At 37.3% G+C, this 12,153-nt stretch overlaps 1 long non-coding RNA gene across 1 annotated transcript in view; it reads right to left on the bottom strand.

Moving 5' to 3' along the window:
* Positions 1–7,401: 7,401 nt before the first annotated feature.
* The window catches only part of LOC132359028 (uncharacterized), a 102,038-nt gene continuing 97,286 nt past the window's right edge, over positions 7,402–12,153 (bottom strand). The window contains exon 6 of the long non-coding RNA XR_009500694.1: positions 7,402–8,478. This is a non-coding gene — a long non-coding RNA (uncharacterized LOC132359028). The remainder of the gene's footprint in view (positions 8,479–12,153) is intronic.

Below are 12,153 nucleotides of genomic sequence, written 5' to 3'. Positions count from 1 at the left end.
AGGAGAGGGCTAAAAATTAAATTTAATGAAATTCAACATTTTGACTTATCACAAGGAAATTTTATGGATCTGGGCAATAAAAGTAAGGCAATGCATATATTTATATTTACCTGATATAAATCTTTCACTTAGCAGTGTCATCATTGTCACCAAATATTAAAGAGCTCACATACGAAGAGAAATATGTGGAGAAAGTTTGTAAGAGTAGTTAAGAGATCCGAAATGATAATTAGCCAGAAAATCTGTTTTTGGTTTGGTCTTATCATTTAATTTTAATTTTTTTTTAGTATTTTCTGCCTACAATACAAAGCCTGACAACCAATGAATAGTTAAAATTGGGCAGCTGCTAGTGGATGGTGAAGTTACAGATTCTTGGAAAGTTCCTCTGAACAGGATACCTTCCCAACGCCTCGACACAAATGCATCATTAAAAATTAATCCTTGGGGTTAAAAGTTACCCCAAGGAAGACTGTATTGCCGACAGTCCTTTACCTCAATGTAAATTATTTTGCCTTATCTTTTCAGTATAACGACCAGCTGAGAAAGAGAGAAAGGAAATCAAAAGCCTTGAGGAGACTGGAGTTCAGGTTGGGCCGTAATGAACGAGGCATCAGACCTGATAAAATTGTCATACCCCTCCCAGCCTTATGTCCTCATCTGTAAATTGAGGAGAATAAAAATACTTATCCCCCACGATTGTAGGGAGGATTAAATTAGCTAGTACACCTGTGGCATCTATGACAATGACTGTCAGAAAATATGCCCTCATAAGTATCAAATACTCCCCACCCTCTCCTCCTTCCCAACTTCCCTTAATCCTACACCCACCCCATTACCACCACTGCTTCTTACTTCAAAGCACATTGCTAACTGTGTCTTGAGGACATGCTAGAGGTTTACATAAAAATCAGATGCAAGGCTCTTTCATTTACCTGTAGCAAAAGAAGAAATAGCTTAAGCTACTTTGGTTCTCCCAAATGTTTTTATGAGGTAAAGGCATCAAAAATATTATGTGAATTTTCACTTAATTTACGAAATTTTTCTCCCCTAAAATATCTGAACTAAAACATTTAGGAGTTCCTTATCTTCTTTTCGAGTTTGATTTTTTTTAAAGAGAAGCGAATATATGCTGTTAACTATTTCAAAACTCTTATGTTTTATATGGTTTTCCTTTAGAAATTTAATTCTCTCTATTTAAAGACTTATAGGTCACTTGCATTAATTTTTTAAACATTATCAGGATGTGCGTAGTGACCACACGTCACAATTATCAGAGGGATAATTAAGTCCATCTCTAGTGAGTAGGATTTTGCCTTTAAGTAATTCATGTGGATAATGCAGTCTCTGGATTTCCACGGGAAAATCTTTTCAGAGAAAGAGAGTTTCTGAGTTGGTATCTCAGGACCTGTCATAATTTACATCTTCTGACGAATTCCTTGTTTATGGACTCAATAGCAAGACTTTGAAGAATGTCATTATTAAGCTTCCTATTTGAATTTTATATTTGTTAACACATTCAGAGTCAAGTACATAGTTTTTATTAAAGAAAAAAGTTCTTAATATATATTTATATATTTAGCATTTATTGACTATATGCTATGCTCTTTGTGATAGAAGGGTCCCAGCTGATCCAACATTGACCTTTTCTCAAGAAACGTGATAAAAATATGCCTGTAAAATTAACATCATGGTAAGGTAGAAAATAATGAACAGCATTGAACAGGGATATGGAAGTTTGGCAGAAGTACAGAGATGAATACATGTGTTATTTCTGCATTTCATGTCCAGAATTAAAAAAAAAAAAATCAACACATTGTATTTTAGAGATAAAGGTACTAAGAGTATTATGAGTCCAAAAAGAAATGGAAAAAACCGTAGTAAATACATGGCTAATCCAGGCCAAAAATATGTCTTACCTATTTTTTTAATGTGATGGGTTAATTATGAGAAATGAACATCAGTTTAATTGATTATGTCTCTCAGGTTTTTTTCAGATCTGACAAGTTGATGCTGAGGATATGCATAACATGAGCAAGTTTGCAACTGCTTCTAATTTTACCTGGTAAAATAAAATATCCCCTAAGCCACATTGGCTGGTGTAAGGGAAGAAGAATAAAGTCTGAAATGCAATGCGCGTTCCTCATACCTATCTCTACCCTCGGCATGTTGCCTTCACGTAGTCCGTACTACACATTATTGAAAAGCTGTTGTCATATGCACCCACAGAAATCACCCAAACAACAACAACAACAACAAAACAAATAATTGACAGATGAGCTGCAATTTCCCCTAGTGCCAGGCCACGTTGCCATCATTGTAATTCCCATGTCCAGCACAGGACAGGTCATAAAGAAATAGTTGGTGTGGGTTAGACTTGTTCAATGTCAGGCAGTGCTTAGGGGATAATTTCATTTTTAGTTATTTAGATCATGATGGTAATAAAAATTTCAGAAAGCTTTTTAAAATATTTGTTTTAGGGAAGGAAGGATGTAAGAACAGTCAAGGGGGAATTGAGATAACTTTGGACTGATTCATGAAAGAAAATGTCTGAGTATAAAGCAATGTTTGTTTTATATCCACTTAAACAACGGTAAAGTGAAATGACATTTTAATATGAGCAGTCAAACTTTATTAGAAGAGTTGGTGAGGGCTTCCCAGGTGGCGCAGTGGTTGAGAGTCTGCCTGCCAATGCAGGGGACACGGGTTCGAGCCCTGGTCTGGGAAGATCCCACATGCCGCGGAGCGACTGGGCCCGTGCACCACAACTACTGAGCCTGCGCGTCTGGAGCCTGTGCTCCGCAACAAGAGAGGCGGCGAGAGTGAGAGGCCCGCGCACCGCGATGAAGAGTGGCCCCCGCTTGCCGCAACTAGAGAAAGCCCTCGCACAGAAACGAAGACCCAACACAGCCACAAATAAAATAAATAAATTAATTAATTAATTAAAGTTAATGGGTTAATAAAAAAAAAAAAAAAAAGAGTTGGTGAATAATTACAGTTCAACAGCCAAACATTTATCTGTCTGTACCTTATGTGAATAAATAAAATATTTTTAAAGCCAACAACAAACACAAATAATAAATTCCAATGGAAACTGCTTTTCTCTGATAACCACAAAAACACAGAAATAATAACGTAAGTAATGGAAAACTTTACAGGTCCCCAAAAGATAAAGGCCAGACTGGTTCAACCAAGGCTTGCTTGGATATGTGTAGGAATAAATCTGACCTATCTATTCTAATGGACCATTAAACTTTTATCAGATCATCATCAGAATGCATGAGGATTAAATATCATTTTAGCTGAATAATGTGTGCTAAAATGTATATCGTCTGTGTTAAGGTAGTAATCATCATTCGGCTGATGTACTTCAAAGGACTGGTGGGCATTAGCCCATTTTGAACTTAAGCACTAATACTTTGACAGCACAAGGAGAATGTTTTTATCGCTTTGATAATGCAGTACGAGAATATAAATGTGGGTCATCTCAGCTTCTGTGTGAGTAAGGCATTAGAATTGCGCCATTCACCATTTAATATATTTGTTGAGTTGTTGTCCAAACTCGCTAGATGAGTCTGAAGCAATGTTTTTGAGTGTTTTTTCTTGAATGTTCTTTATTGTTATATTCTTAGATCCTGTATTAAAGGGATATCCTTCCCTCCAATAACCTGTGTCCTTATACTGAATCTTCCTTTTGTTAAAGTTTTAATCAGCCCTTTAATTCACACTGAAGCGTGAAGGGTACTTACATCATGGTGTCACGACTTCCTGGGGCATAGCTGAGGTAGAGGAATGCATTTTCAGTCTCACCTAGAGGAAGTGGTAAAGATGAAGCACACTGGGGTTTTCTAGTGTCCCCACCCTCTCCTCCACCCCTTCCTGATTATCCTACTTATAATAAGAGTCTAGCTATACACTCACCTATAGAGTAAGCTTCCTATGCAGCGCCCTTTTTTTTTTCTTTAACATCTTTATTGGAGTATAACTGCTTTACAATGGTGTGTTAGTTTCTGCTTTATAACAAAGTAAATCAGCTATACATATACATATATCCCCATATCTCCTCCCTCTTGCGTCTCCCTCCCACCCTCCCTAACCCACCCCTCTAGGTGGTCACAAAGCACCGAGCTGATCTCCCTGTGCTATGCAGCTGCTTCCAACTAACTATCTATTTTACATTTGGTAGTGTATATATGTCAATGCTACTCTCTTACTTCGTCCCAGCTTCCCTTCCCCCTCCCCATATCCTCAAATCCATTCTCTATGTCTGTGTCTTTATTCCTGTCCTGCCCCTAGGTTCTTCAGAACCATTTTTTTTAGATTTCATATATATGTGTTAGCATACGGTATTTGTTTTTCTCTTTCTGACTTACTTCACTCTGTATGACAGTCTCTAGGTCCATCTACCTCACTACAAATAACTCAATTTTGTTTCTTTTTATGGCTGAGTAATATTCCATTGTATATATGTGCCACATCTTCTTTATCCATGCAGCTCCCTTTTTTGAAAATAAGAAGCCATGGATATTCTTTTTGAAAGCCTTAATCTCTTATTTATCCCATGTGGATTTGGCCTTAGCAGGGAAACCACTTATGTATTCTTATGTTTTTGTTTATTGTTAATGCACTTCAGTCTTGTAATCTTTCTCCCTTTTGGAAACTGAAGAGAGACTTTGTATGATGCTTTTGAAGAGAGGAGAAAACACCAATGCATATAAGATATGGGGGGGGGGTGTTAATATCTTTAAGAATAACTGTTAAGAACACAATACCCTTCATTTATCTCAGGTGTTCAATGAGAAAATAATTCTTTGGTTCATAAAGAAAGATTACCACTATGGAGCTTAGGGATAAACTGTGTTTAGGATGGGGCTCTTCTCATATGAAATTATTTTATTTGACAGTCTTCCAGAAGCCCCCAATTTTCCATCCCTAAAAATGGACCACTTGGGGCTCAGCACACTACTGTAGGAGGTCCGTCCTAATGATCATACCCACGGAGGTTCAACACAATCATCTTTGACCCTGACCCTACGTGAAAGAGTTATTGGATTGCTTTGTGCCCTTACAACATGGCTGAAAGAAGGGTTCTGGGGGCCTTTGAAAAAGTGTAGGTCAATAATGTGCAGGGAAAAAAAAGAGAAATTCCAAAGTTACAGTGAGGCAACATGAGAGAAGTAAGCTCTTGGTTGAGGGGTTCTCAAAAAGGGGAATTCAGGCAGATTTAATGTCGGCTGTGTCTCTGAACCTGTTCTGCCTGCATCATTACAGGAAAGGAAAATTAGGACAGAGTGCCACCCACATTCAGACAATCGCTTGCGATTGATAATAGCGATAATAGCGATTGCATCTCATCCATCTTTAAGCATCGGCACTTGTCATAGAGCGTGACTCATGTCAGAGACACGATAAATATTTTTGGAGTGAATGAATGAATGAATAGAATAATATAATTTTAATTTTAGGATTTCCTGGCATTCCATAAAGACATTTTATATTCTTTTAGTGTAAGCACTAACATCTCTAGATGGGCTAGATTTTTTTACAGTTCCATAAAAAAAGTAGGAAAACAAAAGACCGGGAATTGGGAGTCAGAGCCAGCTGTGACTATTCAGAGGGTGCTGAGGAATATTTCACAGAAATCCTTATCGAGTGATTTTTTTTCATTGGAAGAATAACCTCTGATGGTTAAGCCAACTAAAGGGAAGGACTAAAAATGACACCGCATGTAGAGAGACTTAGAAATTCTAGGGAAAGTCAGTCTTGAAGAGCAGAGCAAATATTAAAAAATGGGTTTTGATATCCATAGTAGATCGATACAATTTAAAAATCATCTTCATGGATTTAACAACATCAACAACAGAACATTCTGTTGTAGAATATGATTTAATGTTCTTTCAGATTCATGGCTGAATTTGATGTAGCATCACTGAGAGAACAACACACACCCAGAACAAACCAGCTGAAGTTCTCAAAAGGTTCGATTTGCTGTACTTATCACAGATTTCAATTAAGCATCTCACCATGAGAAAGGCAAATGCCAAAAGCATCGTTTGCTTAGTTTTCCGATCTTGAGCATTTTTTAAAATACTTTGGGAAAATACACACCACACCATGGATGTGTTTTAAGATTTCCACTTGCCTGCAGTTCATTCATTCAACAAATATTTTTGAGAGCCCAGGATGTGGCAGACAATGTGCAGAAAGATCGTTGGAAACACAGAATGTCTGAACTCAAAGGTTTCATGAGCGTGAGAGGTAGAGGGGGTGAAGGAGGAATAAAGATATAAACATTGGATATAAAATGTATGGTCAGGTTTCAACAAGTGCAATGGAAGAAAATGAAGTGGGGAGAGATGACAGCAATTGAGGGCAGAGGAGCCATTTTCTGTTTTCTAGAGGGAGGTAGTGTTCTCTACGGAGGTCAAGTTTCTGCCAACCCTGAAAGAAGCAAGGGTGTGAGTACTGAACACGTCCAGTGGGGAGAGGATTCGAGGCAGAGACCACCACCAGGCAGAGGCTCTGAGACTGGGCTGATTCTGAAGGGTTGAAGAAGAACAGAGAGTCCAGGGTGGAGTAGAGAGGGCACAGAGGAAGTGGGGAGCGGAGGATGCTGAGACAGGGGTGTAGAGAGGGTCCAGTCCCAGGGACCCCTGAGCCGCGCTGAGGCTGCCCAGTAACATCCTACATTGTCTCCTCGCTCTTAGGGACTCTAATCAGCGTTGCCGGGCAGCTTTGCATTCACTGAAGGTTGAAAAATTCATTTTCCTGCTAAAGGAAAACATTCTCTACTCACAACACTTCTGTCACCAACTGTGTGGGGTTTCCACGTCAAGCAGTCCTCCGATTCTCTGCAGACACCAACGGGGTGTCCTGCAATTGAATTCAATTCTGATACCAACTACCCAGAGTCAGTGCAGACCCCACAGGTTAGGGCTCAGTCCCACAAAGTTGCCCCTACTTCAGATGCCAGTCTCAAGTAGTGGGTCCCCAAGGTACCCACAATTTTGAGTTGGCTACAAATTGGGGATCCCCCTAACCCCTTCCTCAGAGTCAATAATTTGGTTATAAATGCTCACAAAACCCATGGAAACAATTTACTTACATGTAGTGGTTTATTATATATATATTTTTCAGATTATTTACCATTTTAGGTTATTACAAGATATTGAATATAGTTCCCTGTGCTATACAATAAATCCCTGTTGCTTATCTATTTTATGTCAGTCATTAATTTTGCATAAATTCACAGGGCCAAAACTTATGATATAGTTTCTAGAGTATGTAGTTTCTGTAGTACATAGCTTCCATAGTATATAACTGCTAGCTATTCAGAAATAGCAAAATATTTCCTGCTGAAAGAAAATTGTTACAGAAAAAAGATCTGGGCTTACGAGTAAGTAGTGCAGAAGACATATGTCACTCAGAGTAATGTGCTTTCAAACAGCATGATATTTGTCATTAAACATATTTAGACAACTTTGAAATTAGATTTCTTCCTCAAAATGTCCAAACCACATATTAAACAGGAAACAAATGGAGAGGTGAGAGACCTCACATGCTCTTAAGAAGGACTTCAGTTGCTGTCATTCTGACTGTGACTTCTTTCCTTTAGTTCTCTAATTTTGCAGGTGACCCTGCCCTACCTGGCCACTGAGGCAAGAATGCTGATTCACTGTCAGATGGGCAGATGCCCTGTGGAATGATGGGAAATACAGAGTCAGGAAGACATCACAACTTTGCTGTCTGTTGCTGGGTCCTCCAAAGAGAACAAGCAGCTTTGGATAGATATCATATTTATACATTTTGCCATGTGCATATATAAACTATACATGTATGCATATGTAAATGTACTTACATATGTGCTCATGTGTTTGTACACACACGTTTATATTATTGGGTATGAAAACTGTATAGGTTTGTGACAACAAAATCGGATGATGCCATTGGGCTGTCAGCATGTTCATTTGACATCTGGAAGATCCTTTCAGAGCTAGAAGTTTCTATGTCTCTGTGTGCACACAGATAAGATACTGACACATGTCTTGGAATGTTATTTGTCTCTTCATTGGGGGTCTGGGCTTGAAAGGATCGAGGATTGTTCTGGAAAATTGTTCAGTTATTTGAAATGCTCTTGGCTTACTTCTTCAGAGTTTGGGATAATGACCGTGTCTTCCTCTGCACTCCAGTGGATTCGGTGACAAAGGGCTGGTTCGGCAGAGACCAAAGGCCGACTGAATGATGTGTTATGAGCCTCTGTCAGTCCACATAGCCAAAGGGTTAGCGCTGAAGGGTAGCAGTCATATGGGAAATTGGAAATTCTGTGCATGGATCTTCCAGACCTACTAGCGGATCCATGCAGATAATACAAATCTATCTTTGCACAAATGGCAGGGCAGGAGGGGTTCGGAGTTGGTGATCAGGAACTTGATTGAGCTCATTCTTCCTTTGAGAGATGTTTCTGTAGGTATGTGCATATTGCTGGAAAGTAATTTAGACAAGGAAAATAATCTATTTGCTAGTAAGGGCAATTAATTTTAAGTTATGGGTGCAAATTTTAATAATTGCTTTATCTATGATGGCATTAAAGAGGTGAATCACCATATAGATTAATCTATCTATCTCTATATATACACATACATAATACATACCTTTACATGCACACATATATACATATAAATATATAGATTAACCTATATAAGCTTATGTCAGGGTGAATATAAAAGGTAGAAAAAAGCATCGAGTAGAGGAATGTAAGTATAAGCCAAATGGATAATTAATACAATTAACTTTCTTTCCTTTTAAAATGCCCCATCTTTACTATTTTCAGATGTATTTTCAGGGTTTTAGAATGATCAATAGAAAGAACAGTATTCTTCTTGCTGGGGTCACTATTTACAAAGTCAAAGAACTCTCCAGGCACCTCAGTTTTCTCATCTATTAAATAAGATGGTTAGAATGGAGTATTTTTCAAAATTATTTTGCTTCTAAAATTTCATCAAATGTTTTTTGCCTGGCATCCTTTGCCTCTTTGACTCCCTTTGATTTGAGAAATCCTTCTCTGATCTAGGGCAGCCAAGTTTACTGAACACAGGGTGGGTGTAGCTCAAACTCATGATAAGTTTTCCCTTCCATGGTCCAGAAGTGAAAACATGAGTTTAGAAACCAATATATTTGAGGTTTATTATGGACACTGTACAGGAGAAAATTAGTCTCCATCTGAGACAGTGATTGCCAGGGTTTGGGTCGTGTGGAGCAGCTGGGAACATTTTTGCTGGGATGTGGAGCAGAGTCTAAAGGAGAATAAAATGGGCAAAGAAGAAGCTGATCAGGGACCATCCTGCTGTCAAGATGTCCAGATTTCAGCCAACACATTGTCTTTGTTGTTCCAATATTTGAGTAATGTCTCTGTGACTTGAATTTAAAAAACAATGGAAAAGAGCTTGATGCTTTTTTGTGGTTGTTACCATTACTACAGAAAGCTTGTGAATTGTATAATGCTTTTACAAGGAAAATTATAAGCTTGTTGATTTCAGTATTTACACTGTGGAATTTATTTTTGAAACGAACACATTTTATGGTATGCATGATGCCAACAAGTCAAGAGAGGGAAAGTCATAAAAGAAATAAATGAGAGGAGTTGAGGAATCAATATTTATTTGATACATTTACTAAAATAGTGACTATTCGTTATCTCTAAATATTCTACAACTTACAAGAAAATGTACTTTTTTTATATTAGAGTAGCCTAAACAGATCAAACAATGTATCATCTTTTGTATTCTTCTAACTACCAAGAAAAAGTAAGAAAAAAGTTTCTCTGTTTAGGGGAAAATTGGAATTGTTACGGCATCATCACTTTTTAAAGTTAGAGTTGAAGATATGAAATATAGCGGAAAACATTATGATATTCAAAACTCAGGCTGAACATATCACCACATGCTAACCAATTCATTGGATTTTTTTGCCATCACTAGAGGTTAATTGGAATTCAGATAAAATCACTAGCAGGGGCTTTCCTGGAATTTAAGTTTGAGATGCAAAGGAAAGAAAAATGAAGCAAGAGGTCATTTCAGTCTTTTAGAGAATTAAAATATGTTATTCCATATTTTTCCTTATCTCGGAAGCAAACCAAATTGATAGTTTACACATACTTCCTCCTTTCCCAATAATTCTTCCTACTCTGAGGACATGTCTGAAAGCTGTCATAATATTGATATTACTGGGATATGGATGAGTGATCAGATTACACATAGAATAAACATCAAAAATCAATTCTTTTCTGAACCAGTCCATTGTCTGTTCTTTTTATTTCAGCTTGGTCAACCATGTTGGATTTATCCTGTAGTGGAAAAGAATTAATGCTCCTTTTTTATCTTGGACTAAGTCTATTTTCTAGAGGGCTTAACCCACATCAGGTTGGTTAGCCCTGAAATAAATGATTCCAATGGGTAAAATTAATAGGCACCATAGGAAAAAGAAAAAGAAGTACTGTAATTTCTGGGAAATTACACTGTTATTAGTGTTAGAATTACTGTGGTGGGTGATTGAGACACACATACATACACACACATGTTTATTGGATCCTTACACTTTATTGGATCCTTACCTCTATTTGTAAATTTCATAATCTTGTATAAAAAAATCCTGAGGAATCTACAAAAAAAATTATAACTAATAAATAATTTCAGTAAAGTGAAAGCATAGGATCAATATATAAAAATTAATTGAACTTCTATACACTAGCAATTAACAATTCTAAAATTTAATAAAATTACCCTATTTACAATAGTACTCAAAAGGATAAAATAATTAGAATAAATTTAATAAAATAATTATGACATATGCACTGAGAACTACACATTGTTTTTATTTTTTTAAATGAAAACTTATTTATTTATTTATTTATTTATTTATTTATTTATTTATTTATTTTTGGCTGTGTTGGGTCTTCGTCTCTGTGCGAGGGCTTTCTCTAGTTGGGGCGAGCGGGGGCCACTCGTCATCACGGTGCGCGGGCCTCTTACTGTTGCGGCGTCTCCTGTTGCGGAGCACAAGCTCCAGACGCGCAGGCTCAGCAGTTGTGGCTCACGGGCCCAGTTGCTCCGCGGCATTTGGGATCCTCCCAGACCAGGGCTCGAACCCGTGTGCCCTGCATTGGCAGGCAGATTCTCAACCACTGCGCCACCAGGGAAGCCCTACACATATTTTTTAATGAAGGAAGACATTAAATGGAAGCACATCCCATGGGTAGGTAGACTTAATACTGTTAAGAAGGCAAAAATCTCCAAATTGGTCTAGTGATTCAGTGCAAGCCCTATGGAAATCCCAGCTGGCTTCTATACACAAATTAAAAAGTTGATCCTAAATTTCACATAAGAATGCAAAGGATGCAGAATAACCAAAACTATCTTTAAAAAGAAAAAATTCGGAAGACTCACACTTTCCAATTTCAAAATTTTCTGCAAGACTACAGTACCAAAGACAGTGTGATAGTGTCATGGCTGGATATATAGTTCAATGTAATAGAATTGAGACTCTAGAAATACGCTTTTGCATTTATTGTAAATTGAATTTCTGCAAGGGTGACGAAGCACGTCAATAGGCAAAGAACAGTCTTTTCAACAAATTGTGTGGGAAAAAAAAATCCCTCAACTAGCGTATGGATAAATGAACTATGTTTCCATAAAATGGAATACTACTCAGCAACAAGAAAGAATGAACTACTGAGACTTTGATCAGCCTGCATGGATCTGAAATTCATTATGTTAAAACACAGAAGCAAGACCCAAAAGGCTATGTATGATTCTATTTATGTCTCACTCTAGAAAACACAATTATAGGGACAAGTGGGCAGAGGGTCTGACTAAAAATGTCACTACTAGGAAGTTTTTCTGGGGGATGAGGAACTCTTTTATAACTTGATTATGATGATGATTACACAACTCTATACATTTGCCAAAAACTATAAAACTGTACACAAAAGAAGAGTGGATTTTACTGTCTATAAATTTTAAATTACATTAAAATGATGTAAAATACTAAAAATCCACAAATCTATCCTTTACCTAAAGTAATTCAAAAGAAATGTCTGACTTTCAGTGCGATATAATTTAAAATTTTCTTTTCAAATATCATTTGCCACAATTTCTTTTA

Source organism: Balaenoptera ricei, chromosome 2 (genome assembly GCF_028023285.1).
Source record: "Balaenoptera ricei isolate mBalRic1 chromosome 2, mBalRic1.hap2, whole genome shotgun sequence".
Classification (NCBI taxonomy): Eukaryota; Metazoa; Chordata; class Mammalia; order Artiodactyla; family Balaenopteridae; genus Balaenoptera; species Balaenoptera ricei.
Note: the sequence above shows the minus strand (reverse complement) of the source record. Positions and strands in the feature narration are given on the sequence as shown.